At 38.4% G+C, this 21,626-nt stretch overlaps 1 long non-coding RNA gene across 1 annotated transcript in view; it reads left to right on the forward strand.

Annotated features, from left to right (window-relative positions):
• Window positions 1-21,626, forward strand: part of LOC134760548 (uncharacterized) — a 35,953-nt gene that overhangs the window by 276 nt on the left and 14,051 nt on the right. Inside the window, exons 2-5 of the long non-coding RNA XR_010138218.1 lie at window positions 4,936-4,988; window positions 5,767-5,797; window positions 5,910-6,089; window positions 6,172-21,030. This is a non-coding gene — a long non-coding RNA (uncharacterized LOC134760548). The remainder of the gene's footprint in view (window positions 1-4,935; window positions 4,989-5,766; window positions 5,798-5,909; window positions 6,090-6,171; window positions 21,031-21,626) is intronic.

Below are 21,626 nucleotides of genomic sequence, written 5' to 3' on the forward strand. Positions count from 1 at the left end.
AAAAGCTTTTGAAGATGTCTGATAGACCCTATTCGGTTCAAAGCTCTCTAAAGTCCTCCACCTTTTTTTTTTTTTTTTAAACTTCATGGAAAATGAAACATTTCAGAGAAGTTACTTGCCTAGAGGCAACTAAGTCGCCTAATGGCTAAGTAGGAAAGTAGAAGTCAGTTCCAACGTAGTGGAAATGGAGTGGAAATGCATGGCATACAATGAGCTATATTAGAAGGTTCCCATTTAGACAGTTTTCATGGTGTATTCCATGTTGGCTTCTACAGGGGAAAAAAATGTGTTAGAGCATCTTAAGCAAATGTTTTTGCTTCTTTCCATAGTGACTAGTAATATCAACAGGTGTCAAGGTCTAAACAGAAATTGCATTAAAAAAAAAAGTGTGTCAGCCGGGCGCTATGGCTCATCATACCTGTAAACCCAACACTTTGGGAGGCTGAGGCAGGGGGATTACATGAGCCCAGGAGTTCAAGACCCGCCTGGGCAACATAGTGAGACCCGTCCCTACAAAAAAAAAAAATATATATATATATATATATATATATATATATATATATATTCCAACATCCCACTGTTTATAGTATAGCCTCTTCTTCTATATGACAGTATGAAACACTTACGGGTTTTTTTTTTCACCAGGCTTGGTGGCAGGCACCCGTAGTCCCGGCTACTCTGGAGGGTGAGGCGGGAGGATCAATTGAGCCGGGGGTCAAGGCTGCAGTGAGCTGCGATTGTGCCACTGCACTTCCAGCCTGGGTGACAGGGCAAGATTCTTTGTCTCAAAAAAGATAAAAAAAAAAAAAAAAGACAAAAAACTGAGTCTGTCATACTGTCATGTGGAAGAAGAGGCTATACTATAAATAGTGGGATGTTGGAATTTCTAAAAACTAAACAAGACACCGTTGAAATCCATTTTGTCACTTTGGTTCATCAGTTTCATTACCCTTGATACATATGATGGCAACTGGCTTATTGACAATGTTTTCTTAAAACGTTCTGTCTGAGCCCTATATGCTGCTCTCAAGAAGACATTAGAGTTTATTATGCTATTTTTTCATTTAGCATTTTCTCCAGGACAACTTACTGGTTCTTTAATTTCTGAAGTGTAGACATTTGTTTTTCAGTGCTACTAAATTTAGTCAAAACAAAATTTCTTTAATTAAAAACAGTATTTTAATTAAATTTTTTTCAGACTGGGCATGGTGGCTCATGCTTGTAATACCAGCACTTTTGAGAGGCCAAGGTGGGCGGATCACTTAAGCTCAGGAGTTCGAGACCAGCCTGGCCAACATGGCGAACCCTCACCTCATCTAAAAATACAAAAATTAGCTGGGTGTGGTGGTGGGCACCTGTAATCCCAGTTACTTGGGAGGCTGAGGCAGGAGAATCGCTTGAACCCTGGAGGCAAAGGTTGTAGTGAGCCAAGATTGTACCACTACACTCCAGCCTGGGAGACAGAGCAAGACTCTATCTCAAAAAAAAAAAAAAACCAAACAAACTTTATGAAGTGGTGGGTTGTTTTTTTTTGTTTTTTGTTTTTTTGTCAGTTTACTGTTGATTTAAAGATTTATTATGGTGCCTAAATTTATCTTGACCTTGACAAGTTTATCAATCTGAAAAAGCTGGCTGGCAAAAAATGTCCCGAATTGTCACCGTGTCACTGACCCATATCTTGTCTCTCCTGAAAAAACTATAATAACTTTGCTTTTTCATGTAACATTTATGTTCTTTATAGACTTATGCTAAATAGATGAGTAGAGCACACATTATTTCAGTAATAGTTTATTGCTACAGGCTTCTGTGGTAGCATAAACAGAATTGAATGTGTAGTAAAGAGTTGTAGGTTCCAGTCCCAGCTTTTTTTTTACTTAGACAAGTCACTCTCCAAGCCTCATTTTCTTCAGTTCAGATATAGAAATATTATGTAACACACAGGATTCAAAATCAAATGAGAGTTGTGTGAAAGTACTTTTTATAGTATGAAGTGTTATATAATGTTAGTGTCTATTATCATCTTTATCAGGCTTGGTCAGTCTTCAACTAGTAATGAACCATGTAACTAGTTTATTACATATGTGGCTGAGAGAAATTTAATTGGATATAAATACCAGTGTGATATGTCATAAAATATGCTAATCTGTAGCCCATATTTAAATAGTTATTTATAGTACACTATATGTATCTGTATTATAAATAGGCTTTTAAGGACAAAGAGAACATCTCCTTATTAAGCTTTAAGAGTTTCAGAGAGAAAGCATATATATGAAACATTTTTTTTTTCATGTTGTCTAGGTGTGGTGGTGCACACCTGTGATCCTAGCTACTTGGGAGGCTGAGGTGGGGGGATCACTTGAGCCCAGGAGGTTGAGGCTGCAGTGAGCCATGATCACGCTACTACACTCCAGCCTAGGTGACAGAGTGAGACCCTGTCTCAAGAAAAGGAAAAAAAAAAGTTTAGCCTCAGGGTAGGGTTAGGGGAGTGTCACTGTCAAAAACAGTGGAGTTGAAAGAGAGCTGTTTAGAGAAGATGTGCTTGCTTTTGCACATGTTTGGGCAGGCATTTATAGAAGTGGTGTCCTATAGAAAGCAGAAAGAGAAGACAGCATCTGATTTCTACATTCATTCAATAACTGTCTAGTGTCCTGACTATGATGTGGGAGAAATAAAGATGAATATAACTCCTACCTTGTTCTTGAAGACCCTATAATCTGGTGGGAGAAGCAGAATATAAACCAGATTGAAATAAATACTGTGATAAAATATACAGGCTAAGAATGCATGGGAAGAAGTGATTAGCACACTAGTTGTGAAGTACAAAGGGTTTTATGGAGGACTGGATATTTTAACTGCACCTTGAAGATTGAGTACAATTTTGATAAGGAAAGAGCATGTAGCTGAAGAAAAAACACAAAAGTACATTGTATGGCTTGGAGAAATAAAGTAGTCTAGAGTGGCTCTATTAGTAAGGTTTGTAAAGAGGTGTAGTGGTATATGATGCAGGAAAAGTAGGTTAGGGCAAAAAGAAAACAGATCAGTGCCTGATATGAATTATACACTGGGCCGAAAGTTTTCATATTTGCTATTTCATTTAATTTCCATATAGCCATGCAAAATAGGTGTTTTGACATGGGGGGAAAACAGTCTCAGAGAGTTTTACTAATTTGTTCAAAGTCTCACAGATAATAAGTAATGGAGCTCAAATTTCAAACCAGGTTGTTATTTAACTCCAAAGCTGAAGCTATTTGTAATTTGGTAACTATCTCTAAATTAAAAAAAAAAAAAGGAAAAAAGGTTATATTCATTATAGGACTTTAAAAATATAAAGCACTTTCACATGTATTTGGTCTTTATAACTAGTCATTAATCCCAATTGATGGATGGGAAAATTGAAGCCCAGTGAGATTATTCAAGGTCACAGAGTGAATAAGTGGCAGATTGGAAATGCAACCCAAGCTTTCTGACTACAAAGTCTCAATTCTTTCCACATCCTTTTAAGAAGTCTGGAGATCCTTTTGTAAGCAGTGGAAAGAGTTAGTGAACATTTTTGAGAAGGGGGATGACATAAACAATAATGTTTAAAAAGATCAGTTTGAGTTCGCATATGAGATGGTCTGGAATGGACAGAGACAAGAACATTAATTATTAAGCTATTGTAAGAATAGTAATGATGTAGACCTGAACAAAGAAAGTTTGGTGATAATAAGATAAAAGAAACAAATTAGAGGCATTTGGAAACAGAATTTACAGGATTTAGCTTCTGCCTGCATCTACCGTGAGATAGGAGGACCATGCCTAAATAATAATGGAGGTGGGAACAATGATAGCTAAGAAGAGGTAGATTTGGATGGAGAGAAAGAAATAGCCATCCAAATGGATGTATCCCGTGAGAGTTGGACAGCGGAGATGTGGGATCATATAGTAGGGCTATGTAACAAGTCCCTCTATAGCAGGGTTTGTTTAAGCTAGACTGTAAGTACCCAGAGCCAGTGAGGGTCTGGTTTATTTCTGCATCCCCAGAGCCAGGACAGTCCTTGGCACTCAGTAAATATTTGTTAACTTTGAAACTGGATGAAGCCCTTTAAGGATGGTAGAATTTTTTGAAAAATGTTCAAAGACAGAAAGCAAAAAGAAGAAAATATTTGAGGAAAGATTTGATAGAAACCAAGAAGCATTATGTAAAGGAAGTCGTGGGGAGAGAGTTGCAAGAGTGTGAGATGCCACAGAGAGGCATTGTTGGAAGGGGATCAAAGATAGTGTTACTGAAGTAAAATTCAGGAAGAGAGATCGGAAGTCAACATGCAACGAACTGAAGAGGAATGAGGGGGAGAACTAGAGCCAGGCAGCAGAGAGTACTCTTTCAAAAAGTTCGGTGGTAAAGGAAAAGGGAGCAATGAGAAAACACCTTAAGGAAGAAGCAGGGTCAAGGAGGAATTGCAAAGGCACGTGTAGCTCAAGGGAAAGGAGCCAGAGAAGAGAAGTAGATTGAAAATGAAAGCAAAATGAAGCTCAAGGAAATGGAGGAGGATGAGATTGAAAAGACACAGATGGAGTGATCAGGATTAGGTATATAGATCTGAGTATGTTTCACAGAAAGGACAAGTTGAAGCCAAATTATAGGTGAGTGATTATAGACAGTGATTGCAAAGGGAGAAGAGCAGAAGACTAAGGAAATATTTAGAGAATGACCACAGGCAAGGGCAAAGGAGGGGTCAAAGAAACAGCAAGAGAAGTTGTGTAAATTCACTGTCACAAAAACAGATACACAACCAACCAAATTTGAGAAAAAGAAACAAGTAGCCCAAAGTGTCAAGCGTTGCAGAGGAGGATGAGAACTGGGAATAAATGGTATATATCCAGTATATTTGTACAAGCAGTTCATGAACAAAAACCTTAGAATTCTTTTTTTTTTTTTTTTTTTGGTCTTTTCAGTTAAAGCTGATACATTCCTGTGGGTCAACTACGCAACTAACTCAGATTTTGAGGTGAATAACAAATCTCTTTATCTATAGATGATAAGTTTAAATTGTGATGCAAATGAATTTTTCTTTCAAATGGTGTGAATGTTGAATCTAATTCAGTCCTGCTAATTTTGTTTAAAAAGCATTTGAAGCAGATGGAACTAGAAAGCCTACTTCTGTAAATTCCATTTACTCATTCATGCACTGCTTTCATTCAAGAAATGTTTGTTAGTGTCTACCATATACTTTGTTGGTTACTGGGGTTATGAGGAGATATGGCAATAAACAAGAAAGACAATGTTTATTGCCTGAAGAAATAATACCAAAAGAAGAAGAAACTATGTGCTATATTGTTGCTAATAGAAAAATATTAATTTAACTTTTAAAAACAATTGAAACAATGATTAATTATAGTAAATCTATTTGAATAACTCTTATGTAGGCATGAAAATACTTATGAATATTATATATGAATATGGTAATTTTCCTCTAATATTAAAACAAAATACAACATTGTTATTAGAACAACGTGAAAATACATATGTACATGGAGAAAGGCTCAATAGAAATGCAAACGTGTGTGCTAGAATAAAGAAGTTATTGGTGGTTTTACTTTTGATTATCCCTTAAATTTTTTTAATTTTAAATTATTCTTTTTAAAAATGTCTTCTACTAATCTTAAAACATTATTAAGTAGTGAGAAATATTATTTCTACTGATTTATAAATAGATCCATTCTTCACATTCACAGTGGGATTTGTAAAAGCAATCCTTGAATTTAAAACCTTTTTTTTTTTTTTAGCAAACAAAGCTCTCAAGTTGGTGATCCTCAGGTAAAATCTAACCCACAGATATTGCACCAGTTATTTATTGCCACAAAAATGCTGCCTAAGAAGCCACCCAAAGGGCAGTGGGTTACAACAATAACTATACCTTTTTTCTTAGGAGTCTCTGCATTAGTTGGACAGCTCTTCTGGAATTATCTTCTAAGTCAACTGTGGGTTGGGTAGGTGGCTCTGCTGATTTTTCGCTGGACTTCCACATTTGGGACCAGTTGGCTGTCATCAGCTCTAGAAAGGGTGTGGCTGTTTTACATTGGCTGTTTTCCTCACATTCCTCAAGCAGGTAAGCTTAATCATGTTCTCATATTGAAGCAGAAACTGTTTACTCATTTATCTATTTACTTACTGAGTCTCCTGGGCACTAGGTACTGTAATAAAGAACTGGAGAAATAAAGTCAGATGGGAAGTAGCCCCTGCTGTCAAGGAGCTTGCCATCTAATGGGGGAGACAGGCAAGTAAACCAAAGACTACACAGTGCAGTATGGTAAGTGCCATGATTTTGATATGACAGGGCACAGTGGAAGACCTTCCAAATCAAAGCAAGTAAGTAAGGGTTGACAATGGTAAGTATCATAGTTGAAGTATCCTTGAACAAGGTTTCAGGAAGACGAATAAGGGAATTTCATGCAGGGAAACAGCCAAAGCTCAGTGAGTCAAAATATCACAGCATTCTTGGTAAGCCCAATTTTTTTTTCTGTTTTGCTATTTTGGTGGAGAGAAAGGAACACATAAAGGAATAACATGAGAGAAAGCTATTTGGGGAAGTGTAGTAGTTAAGGTTCTGGTTGCAAACAACAACTCCAGCTAGTTAAGTTCACTTTAGTGGAAGGATACTGGGGTATCTCATGGAATCTTGGGAACTGTTGAATAACCAGGGAAACTCTGGGAAACTCACTGGTAGGAATCCATAAACTGTCCTCCTGGTGGGCTGTAAACAACTCACCCTCTATGTATCTCACATCAAAATTCCAGTTTCTTGGGAAAACAAGTCTGTTTGCCCAATTTGGGTCATATTTCCACCTCCATGTTACTCAGGCATGATTCATCTGCAAGTTATGTGTATAGATATTTTGCTACTGTTCCACCCTTGTGCTGTGCTGGGGAGGGAGGTGTCACTGTGAGCTGTGTGGCTGCCTTAAGAGATATCTGTTGTAGCTTATTACTTGGTTGCCTTTCCCCACATGTACAATGACAAAAATGCCTTCAACCTATTTGATCCAGCCGTTCCAGTACAACTCCTATACTTGCCATCTTTCCAAGCCCAAAGGTACATCCAGCTGATGGAAGGAGCATCTTGGTGTTAATATTCTTTTAGTCATGGTCTCTGAAAGTAAAATGTCTGTTCTTCTAATTCTGGCACAATCTTATCTAGCTATATTTCCTCATGGTCCTGCACTCCATGGACTAAATTGTAAGTATAATTACTACCAATGTACTCTATAAATAACTTTTGGGGCCAGGGTGGCAATAGTTGCTACAGAAAAAAAAAAAAAAAAAAAAAAGGAAGGAGAAGAAAACAGTGATAGTTCTTATTTTAAAAGGAAAAAAAGAGGCAGGAGGCTCTCTTGAGGCCAGGAGTTTAAGACCAGCTTAGGCAGCATTTCAAGACCCTGTCTCTACTAAAAAGTAAAAAAAAAATTTAGTCAGGCATGGTGGCATGCACTTGTAGTTGTAGCTACTCAGGAGACTGAGGTGGGAGGATTGATTGAGCCCAGGAGTTCGAGGCTGCAGTGAGCAATCATCATGCCATTGCGCTCCAGCCTGGGCATCAGAGCAAGACCTTGTCTTTTAGGAAAAAAAGGCGGGGAGGAGGAATAGGTAATTTTTCAGTGTTCAGACATTCCAGCAATATATGTGGACTACTCATTCTCACTACAGTTTATGAGTCCGTAGCTAGTATGTATGACTACCCATCCAAGTTTCCCTGCTTACAGTTAATATTCCAACTGATTGGGGGGCTTTGCCTAATAGAGTGATTTAAGCCTTCATTTTTAGACATCTAAGCCCTTGGTGATCATCAGCGTAAAATGTGACAAATTAAACAAAAGCAAGACAGCAGATCAGAGAACAACTCTGAGGTGGAATGATTGAGAACCAATGAATAGTTGTTCAGTAAATGGTTTATATTTTACAGATGATGAAACGGAAACACAAAAAATTTAGATTAGCTCTTAGGTGACAAAGCCAGGATTGAAGCTCATGCGGTCTGGCTCCAGAACAACTCTTCTTCATAGTTACATTATACTGCCCCTGCATTGTTGGTATTGAAAGTAAGTGTAGGCCCTGGGCCTTCTATACCTAGGATTAAGTCACATATTCCTATTCCTCTTCGACTTTTACTAGCCTTGTGAGCAAGAAAAAGCTACTGAATTTTTCTAAGCTCAGTCTTTTTCATTTATGAAATAGAGATATCCTTTGTGGGCCGGTCGCCGTGGCTCACGCCTGTAATCCCAGCACTTTGGGAGGCCGAGGTGGGTGGATCAGGAGGTCAGGAGATCGAGATCATCCTGACTAACACGGTGAAACGCCGTCTCTACTAAAAATACAAAAAATTAGCCGGGTGTGGTGGTGGACGCCTATAGTCCCAGCTACTCGGGAGGCTGAGGCAGGAGAATGGCGTGAACCTGGGAGGCGGAGCTTGCAGTGAGCCGAGATCGAGCCACTGCACTCCAGCCTGGGCGACAGAGTGAGACTCCGTCTCCAAAAAAAAATTAAAAAAAGAAAAATAGAGATACCCTTTGTGGAGGCATGATGCTTATCATGTGATAAGCAGATTTCTAAAAATGGTGGTGGCTTTAAGCCTAGCACATAAAGTTGGGATTTTACAAGAAAAGTGGAGAGAATTGATCAAGAGATTTTTGTGACAGAACAGGAAGTTAGAAGAAGGCGAAATGAGAAATGATCTGTGAGAGACTTGAGGAGATGAAGAGGTAGATATTCTCAATACACTGTAGAAAGCATGATTAAGGGGAAGGAAGTGAGAAACGTTTTTTAAAAATCATCCTCAAGAGCTAATTTGGAGAACAGTCACACTTTGTAATATGAGCCAAGAGATAAAATCAAATTTGTCTCTCGGGAGGGGAAAATAAGCCTCTTTTCAAGCTAAATTCCCCTGCCACCTGGTTTGTTTTCTTCACTGTAAATGAGCGCTGGGAAAAGAACAGGCTTTAGAGATTCTGCCCAAGCAATTCGCAGACCATTTTCTTGGTAATCACATTGTAGCTCTTTTCTCAGTCAGGCTCACACAGGATTTAATGCTGTTTTTTGACAGCAAGTATTATTTTTGACGTCTATCAAATGCACCAAAATATGCCTGAAATGTCTTATTCGAATGTATATATGGGAAGAAAAGTGAGTTACATATATCTTTGAAATGACCTAATATAAAATTCTGCAGATTTACCTTTATGAGCTTGGTTATGTAACTTGACCTAAGTCGTTGTTTTGGTTAAAACCCATTTATTCCTAATGTTCCATTATTGGAACGCTAAGCTTGTGGGAGTTATTTATAGCCTATGCTCAAGGTCATCGTCTGATTTTTCACACAAAAAAATTTGCAACCTCCGGCATAAATGGGTTAAGTCCAACATTTACTACAATGAGCTGGTACATTGATTAAGTGACCAATTATAGTATTTTCAGGAGCATATGAAGGCAAGTGGCATGTGGTTAAATTACAGGCAAAGTGATTGAGAAAATCACTGTTCCCAAATAAATACCAGTTTACCATGACGGCATTCACCATCAAACCTGTCATCTTTATTAAAACTAAAATTAGGGTTACTGTTTATATTTAGAACAGAAATACGTATCTTTGTGATTTTCATGTATTTGGGAGAAAGGAACAACTTAAGCACAACTTAAACCTACACAGATGCTTTTCTATGTATTGGGAGCTTTAAAGGATAACAAAATCGATTTCTATTTCTTTGGTATAATTATATTGATTATATTGGAAAAACATGAACCAATACATTTGGCTTTAAGATCTACCAGCTGGTCACATACAGGTACCCATGTATACAAAATGTGTTTGATCTTTTTTTTTTTTTTTTTTGAGATGGAGTCTTGCTCTGTCACCCAGGCTGAAGTGCAGTGGTGCAATCTCGGCTCACTGCAACCTGTGCCTCCCGGGTTCAGGCAATTCTCCTGCCTCAGTCTCCTGAGTAGCTGGGATTACAGGTGCGCACCACCACGCCCGGCTAATTTTTGTATTTTTAGTAGAGATGGGTTTCACCATGTTGGTAAGGCTGGTCTCGAACTCCTGACCTCGTGATCTGCCCGTCTTGGCCTCCCAAAATGCTGGGATTACAGGTGTGAGCCACTGCGCCCGGCCTTGATCATTTTAAATTCACAAATAATACTTAGCCCCTGAGTAATTATAATAAATATATAATTAATGCATATATCACCCATAGTTAATTAGGAATATTTTATTGGCTTAATGAGCAAAATATGATCATAAAATATAAGCCATCATAGCCCAGATGTATAGCAATAAAAAAGCTTAGATTATCATATCTCACAATACAAGTCTGCATTAGCAATGACACTGTTATAAAATATTTATAACACTTTCTGATTTAATTTTAAAGAGAGATTCATTCAGTACCTTTTTGGCGTTTGAAATGAAACCTTATTTTCCCTCCACACAATAGCTGATTAAAAACAGCTTTTGAAGAGGTCCCAGGCAACACACACAGAGGGAAATGGTTAGATACGTGGGGCATCTTTGTATTTTCACATTAAAATTCAATGTTATTCAGACCCAAGTAGATAATAAAAGTGGCATTCAAGTTGGGAATGGTAGCACAAGCCTGTAGTCTCAGCTACTCAGGAGGCTGAAATGGGAGGATCACTTGAGCTCAGGAGTTTGAGGTTTTAGTGCACTGTGATTGCACTTGTGAATAGCCACTGCACTTCAGCTTGAGTAACATAGCAAGACCCCATCTCTTTTTTTAAAATGTTACATTTATAATCAGTGAGGAAAATATAAAGTATACAATAAATGAAGGGGTCATTGGCCAATTGTTTGGAGGGAAAAAATACACCATGTTCTAAAATAAATTTCTAGTGATTTATTGTGACTTTCATGCATTTGGATGATTTTAAAGATTTTATATAAAAATGAAACCATAGCCTTACTAGAAGAAAATATAAAGAAAAACTTGTATAGTCTTGGGAGGGGGGATTATATTACGTGAAACATTAAGTAAAATATTTATTTTTTAAATATTAAAAAACTAAAAACTGTGCTTTAGAAGTCACCAAAAAATTAAAGGGCAGGCTGGGCATGGTGGATCACACCTGTAATCCCAGCTTTGGGAGGCTGAAATGGGAGAATCACTTGAGGCGGGGAAGTTCCAGACCAGCCTGTGCAATATAACAAGACCCCCATCGCTCCAAAAAAAAAAAAAAAAAAAAAAAAGCCAGGCATAATGGCATGTGCCTATAGTCCTAGCCACTCAGGAGGCTGAGGTGGGATGATTGCTTGAGCCCAGGAGTTTGAGGCTGCAGTAAGCTATGATTGCACTATTGCACTCTAGCCTGGGTAACAGAGTGAGAATGAGACCCTGTCTCAGAAAAAAGAAAAAAAGAAAAAGAAAAAGGGCAAGTGCCAAATGGAAAGAGAAAAAAAAAAGGACTAACAATTAGGAAGTCTTACATATCGGTAAGGAAAAGATAAATAGCCAAACAGAAAAATGGGCAAAGGACTTGTACTGGTAAATCAGAAAAGAAGAAATGAAAAGGGTCAGCAAAGATTTTTTTTTTCATTTCCATCAATAATAAAAGATGCAAATCAAAGCAACATTAAAATACCATTTTGCCTATCTAATTGGTAAGGATTATTTTTAAAGATAATACTCAGTATTAGAGAAGGTACTACATCTTTTCTGGAGAGCTCTTTGACAAAATGTCTGAAAAGTACATACCTTTTAACTAGCAATTCCACTTCAAAATAAAGCTAAGGAAATATATGCTAAGGAAATAATTAATGATGTGTGCCACAATATGTTCATTGCAGTGTCCTTCCTCCCTCCCTCCCTTCTTTCCTCCCTCCCTCTTTCCCTTCTTTGCTCTCTCTTTCTTTTTTCTTTATCTTTTTTTGGTATATGTTTGATATTGGTGAAAAATTGAAAAATGAAAATGACCAACAAAAAGCGGACAGGTTAACTAAAGTATGGTAAATTCCTTCAACCAAACATCAACACTATTCAACCAATAAAAATGACACTATAGTTAACATATTTGAAAAGATGTTCATAATATATGAAGGTTTTTTTTGTTTTGTTTTCTTAGAGTCTTGCTCTGTAGCCAGGCTGGAGTGCAGTGACACGATCTCAGCTCACTGCAACCTCCACCTCCCAGGTTCAAGCGATTCTCCTGCCTCAGCCTCCCAAGTAGCTGGAGCTACAGTCACGCACCACAACACCCAGCTAATTTTTGTATTTTCAGTAGAGACAGGGTTTCACCGTATTGGCCAGGATGGTCTCGATCTCTTGACCTCGTGATCTGCCTGCCTCAGCCCCCCAAAGTGCTGGGATTACAGACGTGAGCCACCATGCCCGGCATATATGAAGTTTTAAAAAATCAGAATACAGAACAAAATTTACTGGGAGATGAGCTTCTTTCTTTCTCTCTTCAACACCATCGCCACATCACCTCCACATACACACACACTGAACAGATACTGAAAAGACATAATAACCATGGGAAATGGAGATTACTGGATTGTTAAATGTTCTTTTTGCCTGTCTTTATTCTCTAACTTTGCTGTAATGAACAGAAATTATTTTTTGATAAGCAAAAAATATTTTAAATTTAAACATGTAAAGTAACTTAGTAGTTGTCTTTTCAAAATATGTAAGAATCATTAGTTCACTAGTTGGTTAAATATATTTTTAATCCCAACATCTTGATAATTGTCGCAAAATTGAGGGAACATTTTTTGAACTCTAAAATGCTATAGAATTGACAGATCATTTTTCAGTTCATAAGTTATTACTTATAATCAGTTTTTTTTTGTTACTGTGGTAATATTTTATACACAAGAATGGCTGAGGTTAGGAATTTGTGCCCTGAAAATCGTATCAACATATCTAATATGAAGTAAATAACAATTTCTTGCTTTAAATATAACAAAGATGTGGGAAGAAGTGGTAGGCAAGAGGCTCTATGTTACCATGGGAACGATTAAGTTTTCCATGGTGCAAACCAGCCTCATTCCAGCTTCAGGGTCAATGACTCACTAGATCAGAGGGAAATGTATAAATATTTAAGTACATACCTACTGTCTGTACAGAGTGACTCTCATTACCCAGAGAACTGCTGTAAAATATTATTTATTCACAGATTACACAAAACCAATCTAAATTAGTACTTTTATACATTCTATTTGGGGAGTACTTAAGGTGTATGAGCAAACAGATTGTTATCCAGGTCACTCCAGAACTGTTGTATACAGATTAAGAATTGATGTTGGATACTAATTAAAATCATTAAAGCAAAATCAAAAAACACTTTGGCTAGCATTTCAATTATTTTTTAAACAGGATTTCTTAAAACAATCCCCAAAGTAGTCTTGTAATTTGTTCATTTTAAGGATCTATATTACTCTGAGGCCAGTCAAGGGGGCTAATAGTCTAGTTGGGGAGCCAAGATAGCCATTCATCAATTCATTCATTCATTTAGTAAAATGTATTGAGAACCTACTATGTACCAAGCAATGTGCTGGGCACTAAGCATTAAAGAATACCTGAAACATGGCACCTGACCTCAAAAAGCTTAAAATTAGGAGACATAGACATGTAAGTAAATAACTGCTATAGGTAAATCTCAGCAACTGCCACACCTGCTTGCTCCTTTAGCAGAACTTCTCTGACTGGCCATATTCTGCACATAGTGACCAACTCACCTCTTTTCCCTATCTGCTTTCCCTGCTATAGCTGAGAAAAAAGCTGTGGCCCCAAAGTTTCTCCCCTGAGAGGGACAGGATCAGATTGTCTCTTCAAGAGTTCCCATGTGCAGTACAGAGCTGAAGTTGAAGCTGAAAGGATTCATAGAGAAAGACCAGTATAAATCTTCAGCATACCAAAGTTATGAGAAAGGAGAAAGCTTGCAATGCATATATAGAGGAGGTACTGAGGAGTTGGTGGTAGCAGCAGACAAGGGAGGAGAAATGGATAGAATCATGGTTATTGTCAAGGTAGAGGATCCGTGAACTGCAACTGAAGAGGGCTAGTGACATGACCCAGTTCTTAGGGCTGTCTCTATTCCTGAATATTTACTTAATATAAGACAATTCTTATATAGCATTAGGGTAAAAAAAAAAAAAAGGATTCGAAGTTTCCGAGAGACTTCTGTTTCAGCCATAACAGAATAGTGAATTTACCTTCCCCCAATAAATAGCCATAAAATTAAATAAAGTAAATAAAACCAACTGTTTTCAGACGTTGGACAATAGAAAGCTCAGAACTCTATGATCCTTGAGAGAAGGGGAACAAAGAAGGTGTTAATCACAGAGCAATTTAATTTACATAACAAGCAAGGAATATATTAAACATCTATTTAGAAATCACTTGCATGAATGTTCAATATTCACTTTATTTCTAGAGTCATCCCTATGTAATCTGGATTACATAGAGGCTGTCACATGTTAGCCAACATTAATGTATAATGAAAGCGCATCAGTGTAATATAAGCATCGACAAGTGACCATACGGGAGAAGCAGTTAACATTGAGCTTGCTGCAATACTAAGGGAGTTACTTTTATAAAAATTAGGCTATCAAAAAAAATTAGGCTGTAGTCTCCATAATGTATTATACAACTAATTTAACTCTCTGGAAATCTACCTATAATCCTACAAAATATTTGCAGATAATCAACTGCAAGTTCAGACTTGGAAATAAACAAAAGAACTACCCACTGTTTACTTAAATCTGCTTAGGTCAGTGATATACCTGAAATTCAGTAGCTTGCTGTCAGTTAAGATGCCGTGCATTAACACTGAAGGAACTGTTGTGGAGAGGAAGCAGGGAATGCTTAGCACTGAAACCACTGCACTTTTATAGGGAAGGAAAATTTTCTTTATGCGGGTATGAATAATACTAACAAATGAAATACTGGAACATGTAGGTGGAGGATACATCATTTTGGCTGTTACGGATGATGTCAAGTCATACCTAACCTGCTCATTGTATAAAACTAATTAGTACTCCAAAGTGCCTTACTGTAACTAATAAAATATGTATTGACCCCCCTGTGCTATTAAGATAAGACTGAGATTCTGCAGCAAAGAGACATCTCATGTCAGAGGTAAGAGGTCAGAGGTCAGTGCTTCAGTCTCCAGCAGGGTTCTGTTCCATGCAATCATTCAGGGTCCTAAGGTACTTCAGTCTTTTTGTTTTGCCATTCCCTAAGGTGTTGTCCTCATTTACATGGTCTCAGTTGGGTTTGAGTTCCAATCTGTGGGAATGGAGAAAGAGAGGCCCTGAAGGGCTGGCAATTTCCTTTTAAAAAGAAACATCACAGCTGGGCATGGTGGCTCATGCCTGTAATCCCAGCACTTTGGGAGGCTGAGGCTGGAGGATCTCTTGAGGCCAGGAGTTTGACACCAGCCTGGGCAACATAGCAAGTCCCTGTCACTATGAAAAATACAAAAATTAGCTGGGGTGTGATGGCGTGTGCCTATAGTCCCAGCTACTCAGGAGGCTGGCTGGGTGTGGTGGCTCATGCCTGTAATCCCACCACTTTGGGAGGCCGAGATGGGCGGATCATGTGAGGTCAGGAGTTCAAGACCAGCCTGGCCAAAATGGTGAAACCACATCTCTACAAAAATACAAAAGAAAATAGCCAGGCGTGGTGGTGGGCCGTTGTAGTCCCAGCTACTCAGGAGGCTGAGGCAGGAGAATCACTAGAACCTGGGAGGTGGAGGTTGCAGTGAGCTGAGATTGCGCCACTGCACTCCAGCCTGGGCAACAGAGTGAGACTTGGCTCAAAAAAAAAAAAAAAGTGTGCTTGAAGATTTAGTTACAAGGTTGTTCACTGCAGAATTATGTTAATAGCAGAAAAATTGAAAACTGTCTAAATATTTATCTCATTGCTTCCTGTGGAAGAGAGCCTTAAATGTGTCCATGGATACCAAGTGACAATATCATTACAGTTACTGCTCCAAGAACCATAATCTCTGAATGCTTGTTTATAGGTGACCATTCCATGCTGTATCTACAGCCATCAGATGTTGAGTGCCTACTATGTGCCTTATCCTGTTCTAGAATTTTGACATAAATTATTTCATTTAATCAATCCTGCAAGGCAGATGTGAATATATAAATAAGCAGAAGCTCAGCGAGCTTAAGGAACTAGTTTAAGGTCAAACAGCAAATAAGTAATATGGTTAGCTTTCAACTCAGTTGTGTCCAGTTCTTCCCACTCTGCTTCCTGCATCTTTTCTCATTTGTTTTGCCTAGCAGGACTGATGAGTGGAACACATTGCTAAGGAGAAAGCAGTGTGCACATCACAGGGCGACTCTTGATAAACAACTGCCTCACCAGAGAGATTGGTGGGGACAATGCCTAGCCCTCAGGATTCATCAGGGTGTTTGTTTATCAAGAGTAGAAACCAACTTTGAACTATTTTAGGTAGAAAAGGGGAAACATAAGAAAATAGAAGCATCTCACAAAGCTAAGGCAGGAATGCAAGCAGCCAGGCGTCAAAAGAGCTGACACTGAAATGGAAATATCAGCAGGAACTCAGAGAAAGAGCTTACTTTGTTTCTCACTTCATTTTTTTCTGCAGCATCTGGCTTTCTCAGTTATTCAAGCCATATGGCAGCTGGCAGATGGCAGCCACAGCTTTCATATTTACTTTTTACAGTTCCAACCACATGGAAAGACACACTCTCTCTGCTCCCATCCCCACTTCCAGATTCCTTGGGAAGGGACTTTGCTCAGCTTGAGTCAGCAGCCTATTTCCAGTCCAGTCACTGGCCAGAGGGAGGATGGGGGACGTTGTACACAGCTCTGCCATAGCTGAGGGGACTAGTTAATGGGTTCATTGTGAGCCATCAAGATACTCCAAAAAGTGTCTAGAAGACACTTCTCCATATGACTCTGACTGACCTAGTTCTCCCCCCGACCACCATTTCTTGGTTGTAGTTCTCAAGAATAATTTTAAAATGTGCTGGGAAAGCAGTATCATTAGAGAGGAACTGCCTGAAACAGCCTGGGCCTTGTGCTGGGGCAGTCAAGGATGTGATTTTCTGCAGTTACACAGATATACTTTCTTGATGCATCTCTTGACCTTGAAACTCAGACTAAAAGGGAATTGACAGAAGTATTGTTTTTTGTTTTTGTCTGTGACAATAGTTGCTACAAAAATAAGCAATTATCTTTCTCTACAAGTGACAGTGACCAAGTTTGTCCAAAAGAATTTATTTCACCCCCTTAACATCTTGCTCAACTGATCTGGTGGTAACAAATTTAAATGCTAATAAATGGACTGATTCAAATAATCTATCACTAAAAAATATAGATGTATATTCTGATATTTGTAGTACCGCTTATTGACAAGTAGCAAGGGTTTGTTTGTTTGTAGTTTTCCCCAGAAACATCTGGCCTTCTTGTAATGCACATTAGCCATAGATTGCACTGGAAGAAAGGCAGAGAAGGATGGAAAAGACTCAAGCAGGGACAAAGCTGGGATAGCATTTCCAGTATATCAAAATAAGGCCAGTTCTTTTTATTAAATCTCAAAAGTACTCTATTTGGAAAATACACAAAAATAGTTCATTTGGAAAATTACACCAACAATTAATAGCTTGTGTGGCCTAAATTAGTATGGCATAAAGTAATACAATCTTAAAACCTTGAGCTACTCTAATCTGGAAGGATACTTAATAATGTTACACAGGAAGTTATGTGGCAACTATTTTCTGTCCAATGGGGAGAAGGAGTTTTCAGCTTAGATTCTACAGACAGTCCCCGATTTAAGATGGTTTGATTGAGGAGTTTTTGAATTTACAATGTTGCAAAAGCAAAATGCAATCAGTAGAAGCCATACTTCTAGTAATCACACAATCGTTTGGTTTTTCACTTTTAGTACAAAATTAAATTACATGAGATATTCAAAACTTTATTATAAAACAGGCTTTGTGTTAGATGATTTTGCCCAAATATAGGCAATATAAGTGTTCCGAGCATGTTTAAGGTAGTCTAGGCTAAGCTATGATGTTTGGTAGGTTAGTTGTATTAAGTACACTTTCGACTTAAGGACATTTTCAAGTTATGATGGGTTTATTGGGACTTAGCCTTATCATAAGTTGAGGAGCATCTGTAACTTGTAAATTATTCTTTTATATAAAAAGATTTAAAAGATCTTTCTCCTCTTCACATTATGGGAAGAACACTTAGAAGAGAGAGAGAGAGAGAGACAAAGTCCACACCCCAGTAATGAGCAGAAAGCATTTTGCAGAAATAATTAAATTCTAGTTAGAAATGCCATTGATAAGCACTTGGCACATCAGGTAAAATTTAGGTTTCAGTTTAAATGTTCCTTCCTCCAGGAAGCCTTTTATTATCTTCTTGGACTAACTTTGAAGCTCCTGCTCTGAACTTTCGTAGAGTTTCCAGATTGTATGGGACATATTTATAGTAATTAATAGATTATACATTATTTATCTGAAATTCAAATTTAACTGAGCATCCTATATTTTATCTAACAATCCTATCTATATTTCATCTTTTCTTTTTTAAGAACCTACCAAATTTTATTGTGATTGCTTATTTAAGAGAGTAAGCTCTGTAAGGTCAGGGACTATATCTATCTGGCTGAGGTTTGTATTTCTTTTTTTTTTTTCTTTTGAGACGGAGTCTCCCTCTGTCGCCCAAGCTGGAGTGCAGTGGTGCCATCTCAGCTCACTGCAACCTCCGCCTCCCGGGTTCAAGTGATTCTCCTGCCTCAGCCTCTTGAGTAGCTGGGACTACAGGCGTGTGCCACCACGCCTGGCTAATTTTTTTTGTATTTTTAGTAGAGACCGGGTTTCACCATGTTAGCCAGGATGGTCTCGATCTCCTGACCTCGTGATCCACCCGCGCCCGGTCTGTAAGATTTTTAAAAATATATTTATACATCATGTAATTTCAAGTACTCAAACTTTGTTTATGGTCTTCTCTTTCCCTAAATAGAATTTCCTTTTCATCACTTGTAAAAGTCAACTCTCTAACTACTGCATCTCACAGCTGAACAGGTAACCATGTTCACTCGACCTGCTTTAAATACATATCCCTTAATGCTGCCCATAGCCAGACTATGTTTCCTTAGTCCATTCACTCTTCCACTACCTCTTGCCTTTTCTTTTCTCAAGCCTTCAATACCTCCTCCCTTATCCTCATTCTCAGCAGATGATCTTGTTTCCTATTTCACTGTAAAAGGAGAAGCCATGGGCTGGGCGTGGTGGCTCGTTCCTGAAATCCCAGCACTTTGGGAGGCTGAGGCGGGTGGATCACCTGAGGCCGGGCGTTTGAGACCAGCCTGACCAACATAGAGAAACCCCGTCGCTACTAAAAATACAAAATTAGCCGGGCGTGGTGGCACATGCCTGTAATCCCAGCTACTCAGGAGGCTGAGGCAGGAGAATCGCTTGAACCCAGGAGGCGGAGGTTGCGGTGAGCTGAGATCGCACCATTGCACTCGAGCCTGGGCAACAAGAGCGAAACTCCGTCTCAAAAAAAAAAAAAAGGAAAAAAAAAAAAGAAGTGATAAGAAGGAAATTGGCACAAAAAGGATAGCCCATCATGTTCTTTTTGGGCCTAATTCTCTTCACCCATTTGCCCTGTTCCCCAGCTTTTACTAGACCCCAGGCCATTTTGGTACTAATCTGTTGGGCCAAAGGAAAAAAGTAATGGAGAACTAATGAAAATAATAATGTGTTTGTTGTATTTGTAATGTATTTCAAATAACTGATACCGTGCTTCCAGAAGATTTTTCTAACAGTGTTTGCAGGCTATAAAATAGTGCTTTCACTTAGAAAAGGCCAGACATGGTGGTTCATGCCTGTAATCCCTAGCACTTTGAGAGGCCAAGGTGAATGAATCACTTGAGGTCAGGAGTTTGAGACCAGCCTGGCCAACATGGCAAAACCCTGCCTCTACTAAAAATATAAAAATTAGCCAGGCATGCTGGCACATGCCTGTAATCCCAGCTACTTGGGAGGCTGAGGCAGGAGAATTGCTTGAACCTAGGAGGCGGAGGTTGCAGTGAGCCAAGATCCTGCCACTGCACTCCAGCCTGGGCAACTCCATCTCAAAAAAAAAAAAAAAAAGAAAGAGGCAGAATTACCATTCTCATCCACCTTAATCTGTAATAGCCTCAGAGCCCTGACTAAGAGGACTCTGAGGGCAACCCAAATCCTCTCCTAGGACTACCAAATAGTCTCCTTTCTAAGATAAGATATTATATTAATGCTCATTTAGGCAGTGGCTTTCAGACTTTTGTTGTTTATTTCCCACAATAAGAAATATATTTTACATCTACATCAAGACAGTTCAAACATACACAGTCACATTTATGACTGAAACGAAAGTTCACGAGACCATAGTTATCTTTATGATACGCAATGATGAGTCAAAGCTTATAATTTAGAAAATACTACATTAAAGAATTATTAGAGGGAGCATAGGCTGGGTGCGGTGGCTCATGCCTCTAATAGACAAAATCTTTAAGATTCCACAAATAGCTAGATGAACATTAGTTTGGAAACTACTCAACTATAACTCCCCACCCTCCACATACACACAAAAAGGAGTGTCCACATGCATGATTAAGCTGCTTGGCTATGAATAAATGACTCATATGACTGTTTGTCTAAGTGGTAAAAAGCAAAGCTGATGTAGGAACAAGTAAGGTAAAATCAATTAGGGGAAGGGAACAGCTCCTCCCTATTGTTCTTTTTTGTTCTCCACCAGCATAAACACTGCTATCCAAGTAGCCTCTGAATTACAGAGGGCTGAAAATTAAGCCCTGAATTGGGGAAAGGGACTAGATGGATTCGATGGTTTCTAAGTTACTTTTAAATCCTAAAACTTTATTCTCTCAATAAACATTTACTGATTGCTTAATACGTACCAGGCACCATGCCGGGAGATAAGGATCCAACATAAGACAAACAGGGCTGATGCTTTTGGAAAGCTCATATTCAAGCTGGGGAGACAAACAACATACAAGTAAGTAAATACAATGAAATTAATGTTGTGAAGGAAGTGACAAAGTCCAATGATAGGGAATAGTAGGGGTAACCTACTACTGTTCTTATCTATGATTATTATGAAGTACTATCATTACTATTATGGTAGGAGTTTGACTCTTGCTGTGTCAAATGGGCAGCCATCAAAAGGATTTAAACAAGGAAGTGACATGACATAGTTCTAAAAGAACACTATATTGTGTGGAGAATGTGTTGGGAGGTGGAAAGAATAAAAGTAGGAAAATTATTTTAGGAGTCTAGGCAAGACATGATAGGGGCTTGGATTATGGTGGTGACAAACTAAAATCCTGTTTTGTTTGCAATTAATAGACAATGAAAAAGTATTTCTGAATATTGATTTGAAAATCTTACTTATTTTGCCTCCAAAGCATACATTTTTTTTCCATCTTTGCTAAATCATTTAAATCCAAGGGTTCCAAACTTTTTTTTTTTTTTTCTGCACACAGTATGCTAGTGGTGGTTGCTTTTAATATCCCAGAGCTCTGTAGTCAAGATCTTGAGTGTAGGAGTTGGTTGGGGTGGAAGGACTGGAATAAGTTGAGACTAGTGGAAAGA

This window comes from Pongo abelii, chromosome 1, assembly GCF_028885655.2.
Source record: "Pongo abelii isolate AG06213 chromosome 1, NHGRI_mPonAbe1-v2.0_pri, whole genome shotgun sequence".
In the NCBI taxonomy this organism is placed as follows: Eukaryota; Metazoa; Chordata; class Mammalia; order Primates; family Hominidae; genus Pongo; species Pongo abelii.